We start from the raw sequence: 19,233 nt of genomic DNA, 5'->3' as shown, positions 1-19,233 counted from the left end.
ATGGTTTCCATGTCCTTCCTGTAGTGAGGCGATCAAAATTGAGCACAGTACTTCAAGTGGTATCTGACTGGGGTCCTATATGGCTGCAACATTACCTCTCGGCTCTTAAACTCAATCCTACGGTTGATGAAGGCCAATGCACTGTATGCCTTCTTAACCACAGAGTCAACCTGCGTAGCAGCTTTGAGTGTCCTATGGACTCAGACCCCAAGATCCCTCTGATCCTCCACACTGCCAAGAGTCTTACCAGTAATGCTATATTCTGCCATCATAAGCGAAAGGCTGAATGGAGTCATTATTGGATCCTACCAACAGTGTTTTCCAGGGATCTGCCCTGTGCCCAGCATGGACACATGGCATTGAAATATTTGATTTTGTCATCTACTGACCTGAACTGTAACTTCAATAATCAGTCTTTAATCAATGGGGTTGGTTTCATTTTCAAATCTTGCTCTTTAATGAAGTTGATGTAATTGAGTGCCTCAGACTCTCTGCCCAAGAGCAGAGATTTCGAACTGAGCAGCAGAAATTTCACTTGTTGAAGCATGATCGGCAATTCCCCATTGTCAGCACACGTAAATAAACAGCCGGTGTTGTAGTTCAGAGCTTCAGCATTCATTAAGCGGTCCTTCTCGCCGAGGTGAATCAGGTCGATCAAACTGCATCAGAGACAAAACGGATGTCCATAAGACATTGAAACAGAGTTGGGCCATTCAGCTCATTGGGCCAGCTCCACCATTCCATCATGATTGATTTGTTATCCCTCTCAATCCCGTTCTCCTGCCTTTGACACTCTTACCTATCAACTTCCCATTTCATTATAACAAATGACATGGCCTCCACAGCTGTACGTGGGAATGAATTCCACAGGTTTACCACCTTTTGGCGACATAAATTCTCCTTGTAACTGTTCTCAAGGAACATTATCAGGCATTATCTCCCACTATAAGAAACATCCTTTGCTAGCACACCCTATTTAGGCATTCAATTTTCGATAGGTTTCAATGAGATCCTTCCTCATTCTACTGAACTCCAGTGAATACAGGCCCAGAGCCATCAAACACTTCTAATATGTCAACTTTTTCATTCTTGGGATCATTCTTGTGATATTTCCAAACCTTGTCCCAATTATTTCCTAATATTTTCGTACAAAAGCGAATGAAACCAATGGACCCACTGGGAAACTTTGAGCTGTCTAAGGAATTCCAATACGCCCAATCCACGGTAACGTACTCTCTCTCAATGTCCATCAATTCTCCCCAATTCTCCTTCCACTTACTTCCACATGAGCTGGTTTACAGGAACCAATTAAGACCATAAGACATAGGAGCAGAATTAGGCCATTCAGCCCATCGGGTGCCCACTGTCATTCCATCATGGCTGGTGCCAGATCCCACTCAACCCCATACATCTGCCTTCTTGCTACATCCTTTGATGCCCTGACCAATCAGGAAACAATCAACTTTGGCTTTAAGTATACCCAGGAACTTGGACTCCACTACAACCTGTGGCAGAGCATTCCACAGATTCACTATCCTCCGACTAAAAATAAATTCCTTCTTACCTCTGTTCTAAAAGGTTGCCCCTCAATTTTGAGGCTGTGCCCTTTAGTTCTGGATACCCCAACCACGGGAAACATCGTCTCCACATCCACTCTATATCGTCCTTTCAACCTCCCAGCCTGCACAGCTCTGGGATGTGGGAGGAAACCAGATCACCAGGAGTAAACCAGAGTCACCAGGGGATAGAGCAAACCCACACAGCAGTATCTTGGGTCAGGATTGAACCCATGTCTCTGGAGCTGTGAGCCAGAAGAACTAACGTCAGTCATTCATTCATTCGTATGAGATTTCAGTCCCCATGTCAGTCTCCCTGTTCCAGCCTCCTTGGCCAAAGTCTGAAATTCACCAGCACAGTTGGCTGCTGACCGACTACCCTGACACAACTTCATCAGATAATCTGAGGTTCTGTTTGCTCTGGCGGGATCCTGGGACACCATCTTCACGGTAACCATGAATTCCTCCAAGTCCGAGCAAATCTCCGACCTCCGCTCCCAATGCATGGCGGCCCAGGCCAGGACTCTCACAGTCAGGGGAGCGATCTTAAAGGCCATCTTTCCATGCTCCATAGGGGATTGAATGCAGCAAGATGTTTAACTTTGAGAAGAGATCAGAAAAATGGACAAGGAGACAAGGGAGCAGTAATGTTAACGATGAAGCTAAAGGCAGCAGGGAGGAAGAATTGTAACTCAGAAAGAAGCTGAGAAATAGCAGGGAGCAGAAGATTGTGAAATACAGAGTTCAGATTGCAATGGAAGGAGAAATATACATCAAGGAATTAGAGGTGATTGAAACAATATTCATGAGGGACATCAATCACTTTATAGACTTGGTGAACCAAACAAGGAGTAATTGTATTCAGGATGAATTGCTTACCATGATACAGATGGAGGCCATTCAACCCACTGGGCCTGTGCCAGCTCCCAAAAGGCAAACCGAAGTACATCACCAATTAGAGTGGGCAAAACCTCTGGTATTCCCACTGCTGGTGCTGGGATCGGGGAATAAATGAAGGTTCTCTGTTTCCATTCAGAGTTACACCAGCTCCACTACTATCCATTTCAGTTTGCTCTGGATGATGGGAACATCTGAATTTGAAATTCGGCCTCATCTGATTTAGATGTTGGGTATAGGCTCCCTGGTACAAATTCCCTTCATGTAGACAGCTGGAAGGCCAACCCTGGCACAGCGCGTTGAGCGGTAGCCTCATGAGTCCAGCGGCTGTGAATGCATCCCACTCCAGTGACCAAGGTACAACAATGTCACTACAGCACATTGCAATGTTGGATCCTGCACAGGTGAGATGTTAAACCACGGCCTGAGGAACTCACTCAGGGGGACGTAGAAGACCTCACGTAGAGAAGTGCAGGGCAGTTCTTGCTCATGCCCTGATATGATTCCATATGATGACCATTGCTGATCCTGTTTACCACATTATTATCTTAATCATTAACATAGATGATAACCAATGTTACAGATAGTCAGCAATGGATCCAGGATTGATCCCTACAGCATATCACTAGCAACTGGCCTCCAGTCAGAGAGACAACCATTTACTTTCATTGATTTCTCCTACTAAGGCAATGGTGGATTCAATTGCTACTTCATCCTCAGTGCCAGTACCTTAAGCTTCTCGACCATCTCCCAAGCAGTACTTTGTTAAAGGACTTGCTAAAGCCGTGTAGAAAATGTCCATCCTATTTCCTTCACTAGCCTTCTTGATAACCTTCCCGAAAATATGTATAAGATTGGTTAGACATGATCCACCACAAACAAAGACCATGTGACTAAACTTAGTCTTGGATAACCCTGTCTATCCAAATACTTATACATCCTGTCCTTAGAGACCTGCCAGTAATTCACCCACTACTGATGTCAGCATCACTGCCTTATAATTTCCCAGACACTCTTAAATGTTCTCTTGATCAACAGCTTGCGCTATCATCCAGTCCTCTGGCATCTCACCCATGACTTAAAGGCGTTTTAAATATCTCTGCAAGGACCCCTGAAATTTCCCCACTACAGTCTGAGGGGACATCATTGTCAGATACTAGGGGTTTATCCTCCCTAATTCACCCCAAGACAGCCAGCACCTCCTCTTCCATAGCCCAGATTCGGTCCATGACATCATTACTCAGTTCTATAGGCTCTTTGTCTTTCTCCAGCGTAAATATTGAAGCGTTTATTATCCAGCACCTTCCTTAATTTGCTTTCAGTTAGTTTCATTGCAGGGGATGTGGCATGCAATTGGTAGATCGCCAGTCTACTTGTAGTTGTAGTTGCCCCAGCCAATCATGTCCCCACAATGCTGGTCCTTCTATTTTTACCACATGCAAACTCAATGGGGCTTGTTGTTTGTTGTATTTCACTGTTATGAAAGTCATTCCCACAGGATTATCTTTTCTCTGGTATAAGTTCTTAGCTGGATTTCTGCAGGCTTCAGTTTAGTATCTCTGAAAGGCTGTACAAACTAAGTTTATGGAATTACTGCAATAGCTGAACCAGTGCATAAATTCCATTTTAGTTAATTTGCCATTCTCTTCTGGCATAAGCCACATTGCTTGTCCGGTGTTCATTTCACACTATTAATTTCAAGGCTACACAATCTTGTGTGACTCTCATCATTATCAGATTTGTCACTGTGGAGGAAAATATTGTGAGTCAAAGATTTTGATAGATAAAGGGTTAATATTGGGTTTTTGAGTGCGGAAACCAGTTTGCAGCTTAATTTGCTATAGATATGGCCTTGGCTTTCAGCAGAGTCAATTCTTAGAATAAATACTTGCAGTTGCTTATCTTGTAAGAATTAAGACAGGGGTATGAGAAAAAACTGTCTGTTAATACAAAGTTGTTCATAGGACTGAATGTTTAATTTTTGGCTGTGGCTATGGGTATAGTTTATCACATGAGAACTGCATGTGAACCTAACTTTACTTTTCTAATTCACAAGGTTAATGGAATAGCCTTTGCTTTGTACTTCATCAAAGGAGCTGTGTTCTCTATTATTTGGAGTTAGAGATTACACCCCCCACAATATCGTGAATAAAGCTCTCTTTACTTCGAAGTCTGTGTCTGATTTACTTCCGATAAACTTTAATTGAATGTCCTTAGCAAACTGATTTCCCTAACTGTCATCAACAGCATGCAAATTTGTCCTCTTTTTGAGGCCAAACTTGAATTTTCATCTTTTTCTCTTCCCTGTGCAGTCCATTTATTTTTGTCTGCCCGACATACTCTCGGTAAGTGTCCTAATTTGTTGCGTTTTCGGCAAATCTCACATTTATATCTGCATTTGTTCAGTGTATGTGAGCCCCTGCCACACAGCACGTAATGTTGAATCTGGTTTGCGGGTCTGGCAAGTGAGACAGAAAATGCACTGAGTTCAAATAGGTATATTAATCATTTACTTACAAACAGTAAAAATTCGACCAAACCTTCATGTTCCCCAAGTTACAGACAGTACAAAGCTGAATCCTCAACAACATACTTATTTAAAAATGAGTGTAGAGCACACCTTCCCAATTATCATGTGCATTCTTGTCTGAAACAAAGGAAGAAGAGAGCAAGTCCTTTCCACGTGCTGTTTTATATACCCAGGGTATTTGAAACTGGACACCAGGATCAATCCATTGGGAAAAGCAGCTGAAGCTTCTAAACTAACCAATCACAATGGAAGCGACTTTCGACAATCAGAATAGGGCACACCCACACAGGACACAGTAACACAATTGTTAGGCCAGGTCGGTTCTGTTTAGACAATGCATTTTTATTCATGTTCACTTTCATTCCTGACTGCAAGTCAATTGCACCTCTGTCTGCAATTTTTGATGTACCGCTTTTGATTCCACTTGTGAAACATAAAGCGTTTTGCAATCACCAGTGGCTTCAGTTCTAAGTGTTCCGGCATCACTTTGACAATACCAGGAATGCTCAATTCTGCAGGCTTGGTTGGAGGAATCATACTTCAAAGTAAACTGTTTACCTTTAAGCAAAATAGGTACTCGTTTCTCATTTACTATTTCATGCGCTTCAAAATACTGTTCCTATAATTCAGTATACCTGAGCCATTGTGCAATCAAACTCATCAATCTTTCTGATGTAGCCAGCCAGTTCTGACTTTTAAAAAATGATTATTATCACCTGGTACTCACTCTTTATGAAACCTGAATTTTTCCATTTTCTGGCTTTAAAAAATACTCAATCTTGTCTTCTCTCCCAAAGAACATGTGCTTCTCTACTTTGGATGTTGCTATCGCTGCATTTGATTTTATTTTGATCGCCTCACTCCACTTTGAACAGGTCTCAGGTTTGTTTTAAAAATACCTCGTTGCCAATGTTATGTTTCATAACTTCAAAACATTAAACGTTCAAAGAAACACGGGTGTCCGAAGAATGTGGATGCAGTTCGAGTTTACTTTAAGTGAGGTGCGCACATATCACGTGATAGCGCGATGACGTATGCAATTAATGTAGTTTTACATATAAACCCATAATTAATTATTTAAATGAACTGGAATGCTTAAGAAAACAATATATTTGATCCAACTCCCTCAACTTGGTCTCGTGATTCATGTGTGAAGCAGCAGGACCAACCGTGGTGCTGCATATTGAGCTCTACCATCGTGATACCACTGGTTGTGAGTTCATCCCACTCTAGAGACTGAAATACACAATGCAAGATGACATTCCAGAGCATGCTCCCATGTTGGATCCTCCACTTTTCAGGTGAGATGTTGAACCAACCTATGGCACTACTGCAAAGAAGTGCAGGGCGGTACTTCCTTGCTCCCTGACTGATCATCTCCCTGGAGACACCACCGACCCGATGAACCATATCCTGAAAAGAGATTTGAGAAGAAGTGAGTGAGGGGCAGTCGGGAAATTCTATGCTCCGCAGACCACTAGAAGCGGTCGGATTGCGTGCAGTGGGAGCGAGGTTGGAAAGGAAACGAGCGGGGACATTTAGAACAGTGGGAATGGCAGACAGGATTGTGGAATGCTCCCCTTGCAGGATGTGGGAAGGCAGAGAGACCCCAGTGACCCTGAAAGAAATGTGCCCAGCTGCAGCTTCTTACAGGAATTGGAGATGAACTCCAGATCATCCGGGAGGCTGACGAGTTGATTAACAGGTAGTACAGGGAGGTGGTTACACCAAAGGTGCAGGACGCAGGTAACTGGGTGACTGTCAGGCGGGGGGAAGGGGGGGGGGGGAACGGCAGCCAGTGCAGATCACCCCTGTGGCCATTCCCCTTCAGAGCTGGTATACTGCTTTGGATTCTATTGAGGGGGGGATGACCTACCAGAAGAAATCCACAGCAGTCAGGGCTTTGGCACTGAAACTGTTTCTGTGGCTCAGAAGGGAAGGGGGTGGGGGGAGAAGAGGTAAGCTGCAGTAAAAGATGATTCAATGGACAGGGGAACAGGCAGGAGGTTCTGTAGATGAGAACGAGATTCCCATATTGTATGCTGCCACTAGGGTACGAGATGTCAGGGACATCTCGGATTGAGTCAACAGCATTTTTTAACTGAGAAGGTGAGCAGCCAGAGGTCGTGGACCACGTCAGTACCAACAGCATCAGTAGAAAATGCGACGAAGCCCTGAAAAGTGAGTTCAGGGAGTTAGGTGATAAGTTAAAGGACAGGACCTCCAGAGTAGTGATCTCAGAATTGCTACCAGGTGCTAGTGAGGCCTGAAATAGGAAGGTAATACAGTTTAAATGCATGGCTAAGGAAATGGTGCAGGAAGGAGATATTTGGATCATTGGGCTCTCTTCCAGGGAAGGTGGGGCCTGTACAGACAGGACAGTTTGCGCCTGAACTGGAGAGGGACTAATATCTTTGCGGGAAGGTTTACTAGTGCTGCACTGCAGGGATTAAACTAGAGTTGCAGCAGGATGTAAACGAGAGTATCTGAGCAGATAGTGGAGTGGTCATGGGAAAAGATGTTGTTAAGCCTATATACATGATAGAGAGGGAAGGAGTAAAGGGAGAGGGATGGCACTACTAGCCAGGGAAAATGTCACCACAGTGCTCAGACAGGGACAAACTGGAGAGCTTGTCTACTGAGGCTATATGGGTGGAACTGAGGAATAAGAAAGGGATAACCATGTTAATCGGATTATATTACTGATCACCCAATAGCCACCAGGATTTAGAGGAGCAAATTTTTAGAGAGAAGGCATACAGTTGCAAGAGTCATAAAGTTGTGATAGGAGGTGATTTTAACTTTCCACATATTGACTGGTTCTCACATACTGTAGAAGGACTAGATGGAATAGAGTTTGTCAAATGTGTTCAGGAAAGTTTCCTTAACCAGTACCTGGAACTCCGATACATGATCTTCTATTAGGGAATGAGACAGGACAGAATGAGACTGGAGTGTGTGTCGGGGAACACTTTGCATCTGGTGATCATAATGCCATTAGTTTCAGAATAATTACAGAGAAGGATAGATCTGGTCCTGGGATTGAGATTCTAATTTGAAGATATCAGAGATGATTTGGCAAGTGTGGATTGGGACAGGCTGTATTCTGGCAAAGGTGTGCTTGGTCAGTGGGAAGCCTTCAAAAGTGAGATTTTAAGAATTCAAAGAGCGTATGTTCATGTCAGAATAAAAGGCAAGGCTGATGGAACATTGGTTTTTGAGAGATATTGAGGCCCTGGTTAAGAACAAGACTACACCTCCTGGTGCATAGCAGGTCCAGGTAGCAATGAAACAGTGAGGTACTTGAGGAGTATAAAATGCAAGAGAACCCTTAAGAAGCAAATCAGGAGGATTAAAAGAAGGAATGAAGTTGTTCTAGCAGACAAGGTGAAGGAGAGCTTCTACAGATATATGAAGAGCAAAAGGATACTAAGGGACAAAATTGATGCTCAGAGTAGTCACCTATGCATGTAGCTGAAGGAGACGGGGAAGAGCTTAAACAGAATTTTTGTTTGTAAGCATGTATTTACTTGAGAGACAGACACAGAGTCTTTAGAAGTGAAGCAAAACAGCAGCGAAGTCATGGGCCATATACGGATTACAGAGGAAGCTCTTGATGTCTTGAGGCAAATTATGGTGCATAAATTCCCAGGACCCATGACAAGGTGTTCCCTTGTACCTGTAGGAAGCTAGTGCAGCAAACGCAGAGGCCCTAACAGAGGTATGTAAAAGATCCTTAGCAACGGCTGATGTGTTGGAGGATTGTAGCATAGCTAATGTTGTTTCATTGTTTAAGAAACGCTCAAAGAGCAAGCAAGCCAGGGAGTTATAGGCCGGTGAGCCTCATGTCAGTAGTGGTTATTCTAAGGAATTGGTTACATAAGTATTTGGACAGACAGGGACTGATTAGGGATAGTCAACATGGCTTTGTGCGTTATAGGTCGTGTCCAACCAAGCTTATGAAGTTATCAGAAAAGTTGAAGAAGGAACTGAAAGTTGTCTACATGGACTTTAGCTAGGCCTTTGACAAAGTTCCACATGGGAAGTTGGTCAAGAAAGTTGAGTCGCTTAGCATTCATGATTAGGTAGTAAATTGGATTAGACATTGGTTTTACTGGAGAAAGCAGATGGTTGCCTCTGTAAGTGGAGACCTATGACAAATGGTGTGCCACGGGGATCAGGACTGTGTCTGTTGTTGTCTGTCAACTAATCAATGGACTGGATGATAATGTGGTAAATTGGATCAGCAAACTTGCAGATGATACCAAGATTAGGGGTAGAGTGGACATTGAAGAAAGGTATCAAAGCTTGCAGCAGGATCTGGACCAGTGGAAAAAATTATCTGAAAAATTGCAGAGAGAGTTTAATGCAGACAAGTGTGAGCTGTTGCACCTTGGAAGGACGATCCAAGGAGAGCGGTAGGGCACTGAGGAGTACGGTAGAAAAGAGGGACCTGGGAATACAGATCCATAAATCCTAGAAAGTGCATGACAGGCAGAAAGGGGTGTAAAGAGAGCTTTTGGAACATTGGCCTTCATAAATCAAAATACAGAATACATACATTGGGATGCTCCACTTAGAAAACAGTATATGTCTTTCTTTCTTCTACCAAAGTGCATAACTATACCCTTCCCTATATTCCACCTGCCACTTCTGTGCCCATTGTCCAAGTCCTTCTGTGAACTCCCTGCATCCTTAATACTACTTTCCCCTTCACCATTATTTGTACCATAAGTAAACACAGCCACAAAGCCATCAATTCCCTTTGTCCAGATCATTAATAACATGAAATGTAGCAGAGAAAACACTGGCAGGCAGCCAGCCAGACAGGACTATGTTTATTCTAACTCTTTATGTTTGTTTCCCTTCTCTCAATCAGCCAATCTTCTATCCATGCTTGTATCTTTCCTGTAAAACCATGTGCTCTTATCTTGTTTAGGGGCCTCATGCGTGGCACCTTCTCAAAGGCTTTCTGAAAATCCCATTAAACAGCATCCACTGACTATCCTTAATCTGTCCAGTCTGTTATTTCCTCAAAGAATTTCAATTGATTTGTCAGCCAAGATTTTGTTGACTTCCGCCTACTTTATTGTGTGCCCTGTACCCTGAAAGCACATAATAAATAATGGTCTCAATTTGTTAAAATCTTTTCCAGGTGGTGATCAAAACTGGAAATCGCTGCCATGCTGATACCCAGCTTCCTGCAGTGAATCATGGTGTCCTCCACATCACTGAACACCTCCCGGTTTGTCAGAACTGCAGAAGTGGTAATAAAGGTTCACTACCAGGGAGGACAGTACCTGCTCATCACTCACTTCACCAAGACTGAAGATCTTTTTAATCATGTCCATCCATCACTGGTGGGAGATCAATCCCTGGTCTTGGCCACAGTTGGAAAAGAGCTTGTCTTGCATTTGGTAGGTGGTTAGGAATAATTTTTTTTTAAAAGAGCCTTTGTCTCCAGCTGGATTCTGTGGAGCTTGGAATCCAAGGAAAACTCCTTAAGAGCATTACAGCCAGAACAGTACTGTTTGGATGTGGTCAATGTTTAAGCACGAACTACACCAGCTCAGTTCTGCCTGGCAAATTCCATAAACTACAAGACAAGGACTGAGTAATGTGCAGTAAAGAGTTGGGGACAGACATTTTGTGGAATTTTCAATACCAGAAAGTTCTTCACTTGTCAATTAATACAGGAAATCAGCTTTATTCTTCCCTTGCTGAGTAATCCAGGCTTGAGTTCACCATTGTAGTTTGGAAACAAAAAAATCAGGTGCAAGTAACAAGATTAATCAAAAATAAACAAGAGGCTTTGAAATCTCAGAAAGCAAAATGGGCTCAGCATTTTACTTAGAGAAGCCAGTTTGCTGTTCTTAGTCCGTTCCATTTTTTCCTGCCACAACGTAGGAAAGTCCGCAAACTATTCGGTGGGGCATCTGTAGAGGCGTAATTAATATTATCTTTGCAATTGTTGGCCACAGAAATTAATAATAAAATCTCTATCGTTTACCCAAATAGAGACTTTAATATAGACCTCATTAGAGATTGATAGCCGCCTGCCTTCTCCCAAAAAAATCAACTTGTTTCACTATTAAGGGGGAAAATGTCGTTCCAATCTACAATGTAATTAAAGATTTGTATTCTTATTTTGAAATCCCTCTTCATCCTGATACCCTTCCCCAGCCCTCCAACGCTTCTAACAGCCTCAACCTTTTCCTCTGGAGTTCCATCCCTCCCTCTATCCCAAATTCAAATGCCCCTCTCTATTATTAGAATTTCACTTTATCCAATGATTTGACCATCTGTGACTTTGCCTCAGTGTCCATATACATTTTCTGTGAGCATGTTCAGACAATCTATTACAGGAACTTATTGAGAATATGTAATATTTTGTCTTCGACTGCTTTCTATGGTAGAGAACAGCATAGGCACAAAGCACTGGGGGAGGAGATTTTCTCCTCATTTCGTGGTTAACTGACTCATGCTTTATCTTTAGACATTATCTCCTGGTCCTGGACTCCCTGCAAACATTATAGTAACAGGAGGCATGCTCATTAATGTAAATTTTGCACTGTTAGAAGTTACATTGGTGCAGTCGTATAAAGAGGTGTCACCGGGTTCAGATAGACACTGAATCGGGTTGAAAGTTCACAGACTCTAATATGAACAGAGTTAGAGGGAAAAAGAAAACAATAGATGCTCGGCCAAACAGGGCCGTTAACTAACACTCTCAAATGGAAAACAAAGCCCACACTGTGGCTGAAAGGAATAACTAAATATAAAACAAATACTGGGAGTCTTCAGAGTCAGTTGACTCGACAGTTCAATTTCTCAGGCAAGGCCAAGTGCAAGCAGACAGCAAAGTGTTACTGTGCTGGGTTCAACTCTCGACAAGCACTACGACAGAAAGAATGGAGTTAAATACTTTAACAATGAAATACTAATTAGTTGACACGTGCATATTCATGAGCGCAATTGTCGTATCTGCCGTGCTGCCGAATCCGTGGTTGGGATGTTTGATCAGTGGTGGTTTCCCTTAACTTTTGGTTGACCAGTTTGTTTAATTTTACGTATTTTATTAATTTATTTTCTTCTCCTTTATTCACCCTAGTAGTTTGAAAGGGTTAGTTTGTAATCTATGGCTGCAAAGGTGTTGGGGGGGGGGGGGGGGTTGAGATTGAAGGAGGAGGGTGGGAGACTGTGGAATACTCCAGAAGATCAAAAAGAGGTGTATCAAGTGAAAGACCCGATGTAATAGGGGACAACAAATTGAGGAAAATGGGTGACTTGGAGGAATTTATAGATCTGCATAAAATTAAAGGTCAAAAGGAATGGGAAAGAGGATTTAGACCCCTTAATCCTTTCAAAGTGGCAGCAGCATTAGAGAACCAAATAGGTACGTAAAGGATTCCAGGCCACGATTTTGTATAATGGATCGCTGAAAATTTGTTGCTTAGATGTTGACCAATATAGCAGTGCTAAAATTGTGGGAAAATTGGTTGTGAAAGTGGAGTGTATTACTCCGTAAGAAAGGAAGGAAGTTGGGGGGTAGTGTATGGTATTTAGTCTGGCACGACTGCAAAGGAAATTTTGGTCAATATTAAAAATGGTCGAGTGATTGAAGCTGAGCGACTAAAATCGAGAGAAGGAGGTGATAGGGATTCTCCTGTCTTACCGGTTTTTGCAGGTGATGTTCTTCCAACTAGAGTCTACCTTGGGAGCATGTCTTATCAAGTTAGAGAATATATTAGACCTCCCTTGCGCTGTTATAATTGCCAGAGAGTTGGACACGTTGCTGGTTCGTGTCGAGGTAAAAGAAGATGTGTGAAATGTGGAGAGGATCATGATATTAAAGTGTGTAAGGCAGGGGCACCGAAATGCAGCAGCTGTGGAGGGGACCATGTAGTGGCGTTCAGAGGATGTGAGTATTTTATCAAGGCAAAGCAGATTCAGGTTGTTAGTAACCAACAGAAAATATCATATGCTGAGGCAGTAAAGAAAGTTGATAGAGAGCAAAGGGTAAGTAAAGAAAAGATTGGAACGATGGGGAGTCAGCACATTCCACGTTTTCCAACTATGGTTCCTTCAGACATGTTGTTGATGACTAAAGAGTGTTTTTTTTGCATTTGTTGTTGATGTACTGGTCGGGGCTAAAACTACAACCAAGAGGTCAGATATGATAAAAGTAGTTGTTGGAGCTGCAGAGAGATTCCTTGATATGAAACAGGTTTTACCGGAAAAATTACATGAGTATATGACAAACAATCACTGAATACTTCCCAGTTGTCAGGGTCACAGAGTATGGAGGAGCTTTATGTGGATGAAGAGGCCGATAATTAGTATTTGAATGTTTTTAATATTACAATGGAATGCAAGAAGTTTAATTACAAATGATCAAGGATTAAAAAGATTTGTTGGAACTTTTAAGGATAAGCCTGATTTGATCTGTATACAGGAGACATGGTTAACGCCTCATTTAGATTTTGTGATCCCTGGATATGATAGTTTGAGTGCTGACAGAATGGGTAAATCTGGTGGAGGGTGTGCAACTTTCATAAAAACAGGACTTCAGTTTAGAAGACTTGATTTTAAATCTAACCTTGAAATTGTGGCTGTGGAGGTTTGGAGCTCTCATGGTCAAACAACTTTGAGTAACTTTTATAATACATGTACTATAATAATATCAGATTTTGATGAAATTGTGAATAAGGTAAGATCCCCAGTAATCTGGGTTGGATATTTCAATGCCCATAATCCTATATGGAGGTAGTGAAAGTAAAGATAGTAATGGAGCAGTAATAGAGGGGTTTCTAGATAAATACAACATGGTACTTCTAAACAACGGAAGGCCTACAAGATTTAATATTGTAAAGAATACTTGTAGTCACTTAGACTTATCATCACTGGGATGTTATGGACAGATATACACTAGGAAGCGATCACTATCCTATATTATGTAGATTTGGTAGAAATTTGTTGGTAGAAGTTGAGGAGAGGGCTGCTAGGTATAATTTTTCATTGGCCCATTGGGATGAGTACCAGGAGAAAGCTGTGGATATAATAGAAGAGATTGATGGTGAGTGTTCCATAGACGATTGGAATGAATCCCTCTGTTCTATAATTCATAAAGTTGCTCAGTTAGCTATTCTGCTGCAGAATGTTCCTAAGGCTTGAGCATTAGTTCCGTGGTGGAATAAACATTGTGATATAGCAGTAAGAAACAGAAATAGAGCTTACAGGAAATAAAGAAAGTACCCAGTGTTAGATAATGTTATGGAGTATAAAAAGGAAAGAGCAGTAGCAAGGAGAGTAATTAAAAATGCAAAGAGGGATAGTTGGAGAAGATTTTGTGGAACCCTGGGCCCTGAGACACCTATAGAGCAGCTATGGGTGATCTTTCACAGAATGTCAGGGATATACAGAAAACCATCTATCCCAGCTTTGCTGGAAGGAGATTTTGAAGCTGTAACCAACAAGAAAAAGGCTGATATGTTTGTAGAAGTGTTCCAAGCATTACACAGTTCTGGAGAGCCAGGTGATTTGAGAAAGGAAATTTTGTTAAAGGAAAGTTGGAAATTGGACGGGAGTTTGGATAGTAGCTCCATAAATTTGTTATTCTCCCTTCAGGAATTGCAGGAAGCTGTCCAATCAGGTTCAAACACTTCTCCTGGTAGGGATGGACAGTGTTATGAATTTCTTAAGCATTTAGATGACTCTGTATTAATAGAAATGCTAGCTTTGTTTAATTCAGTGTGGAAAGAAGGAAAATTACCAGTAGAATGGAAGTATGCGGTGGTAGTTCTGGTTTTAAAGCTAGGTAAAGACGTGTCTAATCCTGGTTCGTATCGGCCTATTGCTTTAACATCAGTGCTTTGTAAAACTATGGAATGAATGCTCACCAACAGACTTGTTTATTTTTTAGAAAATAAGGGACATTTTACTACCCATCAAAATGGTTTTAGAACTGGAAGATCAAAAATGGAATCTGTTGCCCTTTTAGATCATGATATTAAAAATGCGTTTCAAAATAAATGGTAAGCATATTTCTAGATATTGAAAAAGCATTTGACTCACTATGGAAGGAAGGTTTATTAATTAAACTCTGTGATGCAGAAATTAGAGGTAGAATGTTTAATTGGATTAAAGATTTTCTTAAGGAAAGGACAATTCAAGAAAGAATAAGTGGAACAAACTCCAAGTCAATTAAAATAGGTAATGGGACTCCTCAAGAAAGCGCCATTAGTCCAGTTCTTTTTAATGTCATGATAAACCATACCTTTGAGCCGGTAGGGACAGGATTTGACAAATCCTTGTTTGCAGATGATGGTGCAATCTGGAAAAGAGGAAGAAACATCAAGTATATACAAACAGGTATTAAAGCAGGTACAAAAGGCTTTAAGATCAGTTGAAAACTGGGCAAATAAAAAGGGTTTCAGGATTTCTGCTTCTAAGTCCAAATATATGATTTTTGGCTTTAGAAGAAAGATTCCTGATTGTGAATTGTGTCTATATGATTCTCCATTAGAAAAAGTTTTCAAGTTTTTAGGTGTCTGGTTTGATGAAAGACTTACTTGGAGGGTTCATACAGATAAAACAATTCGAAAGTGTGAGAAAGTTTTAAATGTTATGAGAAGTATTGCTGGATATGACTGGGGAGCAGGGTGGGAAACTATTTATTTAATATATCTAGCTATGATTAGGTCAGTTATTGATTATCGTTGCATTGCTTATGGTTCCACTATTACGGCAGTGCTTGGAAAATTAGACACTGTGCAGTCCAAAGCACTTAGACTCTGTTGTGGAGCTTTTAGAACAACATCAGTCCCTGCATTATGTGTGGAGATGGGAGAAGCGCCTCTACATTTAAGATGAGTTAAGTTGGGCCTGCAGTATTGGGCAAAACTAAATGGCTTCAATCACAACTGTCCATCAAAATGTCTTTTGCAGGATCACCAAAGTAAAATTAAATGATATCCATTTTTAGATTTGGTTAATAACTGGGCTGTGAAATTGAAACTGATTGAGGAAGACATAGCTGACCAAATTTGCATGCCACCCATTCCTTTTTGGCTTTTGCCAGAACCAGAAATAGACCTATTCCTTCTTTTTCAGCTTCAAGGAAGGAATTTCAACAGCGTCAATAATAAATGAATATTTAAATAATAAATGGGGGTCTTATCTGAAGATTTTTACAGATGGCTCAGTGGACCCAGAGGCAGGATTTGGAATGTACGTGTCACAACTTGGAATTGAGATTGGTCACTGGGTTTCAGATGGTGTTTCTGTCTTTGCAACAGAATTATTAGCAATCCTCTGGGCTTTATGGTGGATAGAAGACTCTCGACCATGCAGGGTTGTCATCTGTTCGGATTCTGCTGGTGCCTTAGAGGCTATAAAAGGGAATACATCAAAAGCTCATCCTGACATAGTTATTGAGATTCTCAACTTTCTTTAGAGTAGGGAAGATGGGTTGTGAAGTTAGATTTACATGGGCATGCTGGGGTGGAGGGAAATGAAATTGTGGATGGCATTGAAAAATCTTCCTTACAGAGTGGGCAAGTAGGAATTAGAGTAGCCCTAGGCAGAGCAGAATTGAGAAGTGGGATGAAAAAAAGGTATAGAGAAGAAATGGCAGGAGGATTGGAAAAATGAATTAAAGGGAAGGCATTTCTTTTCTAGTCACCCTCGAGTTAAAAAGGTCTCACACGGGTACTCTTTAAATCATAGCGATATGGTGAAATTAACAAGACTTAGGTTGGGGCATTGTGGGCTAAGCTATTATTTAAAGATAATAGGAAAACATGCAACTGGATTATGTGACTGTGGTCGTCCAGAGACAGTTCAACATGTTTTGCTGAGTTAAAATCGATGTAAAATTGAAAGGAGAATATTGTTCAAGAGGCTGCCTGACTTAAATGTATTTTGTTTTTCTATTAAATCTTTGTTTGGCCACCAAGAGAACCACCATCTGATTGAAGAGTTTGCTATTCAGTTTCTACGTGCGACTAGTTTACATTAGAGAATTTGAGTTTCTTGAAATTCTGTAATTAATTACACATCCTGCGGAGGGCAGTAATACTCCTGGATGCGTCGAAACGGCCGGAAATAGAAGTGGAAGAATCCATGGTTGTGACAAGAGCACCAAGCGCTGACTGGCCGTTCTACAGCAACCTGAGTAATGAACACCGAAAGTAGCAACTAATCTCAGAAAAAAAGTGAGACGCGACTGTCTCATGCTCTTATTTTTACTCTTTTTAAAAATTGCTTTGCTTAAGTTAAATGGAGCATTCAGGCAAGCAAGGTAAGGAAGAAGCAGAGACACTATTCATATGCATAAAAGTTTGTACAGTTTTGAGCTGTTACAGAATTACGACGTTGTCAGTCACTAATTTAATCTGTGTTCTGTCTAAAACAGATGCATCGTGCACTTCACATATGTTGGAGTAATTCAGAGTCTCGGACTCGCACCGAGCCATGAGCAGAGATTTCGAACTGAGCAGCAGAAATTTCACTTGTTAAAGCATCATCGGCAATTCTGTATTGTCAGCACACGTAGATGAACAGCTGGTATTGTAGTTCAGAGTTTCAGCATTCATTAAACGGCTCTTCTCTCCGAGGTGAATCGGATCCATCAAACTGCACCGGAGACAGAATGGTTATGTTAAATGGAATGAAGTGCCATGTTGTCTATTGTATCTGGTCTTTGCAGAATTCCCGTACTGATGCACCATCAATAACTCTCAGAGACGTGAGGCCAGATATACGCTTTTATTGGCTGGAAGAAAGAACAAGCAGCAAGTGACCACCACACAACATCCTGGAGATTGAGGCCGGGGCTGTGCCTCCCATCGCCTTTATACCGGGGTCCGTGGGAGGAGCCACAGGAGCAGTCAGCGGGGGGCGGGGGGCATGTCCAGACAGGTATATGTAGTTCACTACACGTACCGTGTATCACATTCACCCTGTTACGGGATCCCTCGTCAGCTATTACACGAGCCATGTAACAAATCCCCTTGTCTTTCTCTGTGCTGCAATGAAAACATTTAATCTCTAATGTGCGTGATCTATATAATGAATTCCATTTTGTTCGGTTGTTGGAAGGTCTCTCGCTCTCTGTCACACCTTCTCTGAGTGATATTATTGAGGAACGTGACCGTACAAGGGAACAGAAAGTATGAGCTTTTCTGAATGCAGTTTCTTGGCAGCAAGGATTTAAAGACCTCTACAGGAGAACAGGGAAGGTTACAGGTGATCGGGTGTCTACCCTGGGAGTTATGGATCTCAATCGGTGCGACTCTGAGACACTGAATTAACTCAATTTCACTCAAATGCAAGATGCACCTATCATAGACAAAACACAGACTGAATTGAAGGGCAACGTTGTAATTCTGTAACAATTCAACACTGTACAAAAGTTCATGCACATGAGCAATGGAATCAGTGTCTCTGCTTCTTCCATACCTTGCTTGCCCGAATGCTCCTAAGCAAAGCAATGTTAAAAAGAATAAAAATAAGAATATGAAACAGTTGTTTTTCACCTTTTCTGAGATCAGTTGCGACTTTCGGCGCCCATTACTCACTATGATGTAGATCGGCCAGTCAGTATTTGTTTGGTGCTCTTTATACTGCTGCACCAATGCAACTTGTAACAGTGCAAAGCTTACATTAATGAACACATCTCATGTTATGCTGTTTGTAGGGAGTTCAGGAGGAGACATTGTCCAAAGATGAAGGACAAAATGAGAAGGAATTTCCTTCACCCCCCCCCACCCCCCGTGTCTTAGGCCGATGCAATTCTCCTCCATAGAAAGTAGTTGAAGACAAATTATTAAATATACTCAAGAAGTTCACTGGACTCGGGAGAGACTGTGGATACTGGAATCTGTCTTGACTCCTACCACTTTGTACTCTTCAAAGGGGTATCTATGGGGATTCACCTCGGCCCTTGCTACGCTTGCTTTTCTTTGGTCACGTGAAGCTGTCTAAGTTCTAAACTCACATAGGCACCCTTCACCACATCTTTCTCAGCTACTTTCTTGACCGTATTTGTGCTGTCTCCTGTTATCATATGGAAATCCTCAATGTTATCACGTTTGTTACTACAATTTCTCCTCCCCACCTAGAGCATTCTGACGAGCTGCATCACTGTCTGGTATGGGGGGAGGCGGGGGCTACTGCACAGGACCGATAGAAGCTGCAGGAGTTAGTAAATCTAGTCAGCTCCATCTTGGGTACCAGCCTATAAAGTAC

This window comes from Hemitrygon akajei, chromosome 7 (genome assembly GCF_048418815.1).
Source record: "Hemitrygon akajei chromosome 7, sHemAka1.3, whole genome shotgun sequence".
Taxonomy (NCBI): Eukaryota; Metazoa; Chordata; class Chondrichthyes; order Myliobatiformes; family Dasyatidae; genus Hemitrygon; species Hemitrygon akajei.
This window is presented reverse-complemented; position numbering follows the sequence as displayed.